This window comes from Notamacropus eugenii, chromosome 6 (assembly GCF_028372415.1).
Source record: "Notamacropus eugenii isolate mMacEug1 chromosome 6, mMacEug1.pri_v2, whole genome shotgun sequence".
Lineage (NCBI taxonomy): Eukaryota > Metazoa > Chordata > Mammalia > Diprotodontia > Macropodidae > Notamacropus > Notamacropus eugenii.
In genome coordinates, this window is record NC_092877.1 from 369,754,586 (window position 1) to 369,756,148 (window position 1,563).

The window sequence follows — 1,563 nt, forward strand, 5'->3', positions numbered from 1 at the left end:
CATGCTGTCTCGGGAAGGAGAGGTAGGGGGGAAGGAGAGGGAGGGAGGGAAAAAAATCTAAGTTATATGGAAGTGATTGTAGAACACTGAAAATAAATAAAATAATAATTAAAAAAAGACATTTAACATAAGGACTTAGGGCTGGAACAGACCTTAGAGACCCTCTGGTTCAACTGCCACCTTTTAATAAATGAAGGGACTGAGATACAGGAAAGTAATAAAGTGTCTTGTTCCAAGACCTATTGGGAGTAAGCTCCAGAGCCAGACCTCACTCCCAGACCTTCTGATGCAGCTCTGGAAGTCATTCCAATTCTCTCTTCTATTTCTTCATCTGAGGGGATCTATCAAGGGTTAATTAAGCATTTGCTATGTGTCAGGTACTGAACTAAGTGACTGGGATACATAGAAAAGACACCAGCCATTCCTGCTCTGAAGGAACTTATATTCTAAGAGTGGGGGAGGGGAAGAGACATGCTCATAGATAGAATCAGATTTAGACTTGGAAAGTATCACAGAGTCTTCCTGATTCCAAACCCAGATCTCTGACCACTTTGCATTATCCAATGGGCTTATTGCAATCCTTTTCTTCCTGGCCATCTCTGAAGAATGACTGAACATGTAGCGAGGCCATTGATGACTTTGAGTGAGCACTTCCATTAACGTGGTCTGACAGCCAGAGTTTAAGACAGCTTTGGGTAGCAGAGAGATGGCAGCATTGACTGTAGAGACACCTTTCAGAAAAGCTTTGTAAAGAAGTGGAGATGAAAGATGGGCGAGTCGCTGGGTATGGTAGAAGGGCTAAAGACTGGGCAGAGCTAACTCAGGTTGTCCTAGAAGTTCAGATTCAAGATTCTTGTAGATCATCTAAGAGTTAGCAAAATGAAGTTTATACAGCCATAGCATGGACAGGATGTTCAGAAAAGCTACAGTATTGGGTCAGATAGACCTTCCCTGCCTCATGGTCACAGAAATCATATCTGGTCAGCAGGGTATGAGGACAGCAGAAGAAAATCCTCCAAGTCCAAGGGCCACTGACCACTTGTAGTCTAACTTCCTTTAGGCCCCTACGTGACCGAGAAACCAAGTCAATGGTTTGAGCCTTAGCCCTTGGACTGATGAAGCCTCAGGTGCCATTTCCCTGTCTTTTGAGGGGAAAATCTGGTCAAAGTCCACATGGCAGGGTTTCTTACTACACCCTGAGAATATTTCTAGACAGAAGGGGCAAAATCCGTAATGAAGGAGAGTTTGTAGACAAAAGGAGGGATGATGGTTGCTGCAAAGTTTTAGAGGAGGAGATAACAAGGGATGACTGCAGTTAAGGCTGCAGGTAGAGGGACTGGCCTTAACAGGAAGAAAAGTCACCTCTCTTCTGTGACTATGGTGAAGGACAAAGGAATCCAATGGTGCTAAGAGGCTCGGAAAAAAGAGAAAGGTCGTTAAAAGAGCTCAGCGTATGATGTGCCCACTCTTAGTGAAAGAGGACGTTGTTTTGATGATCACATAGTGTCTGCTTGAAAATATTTGATTTTTCTTGCAGGGAAATGGGGTGTTGATTTCTATTTC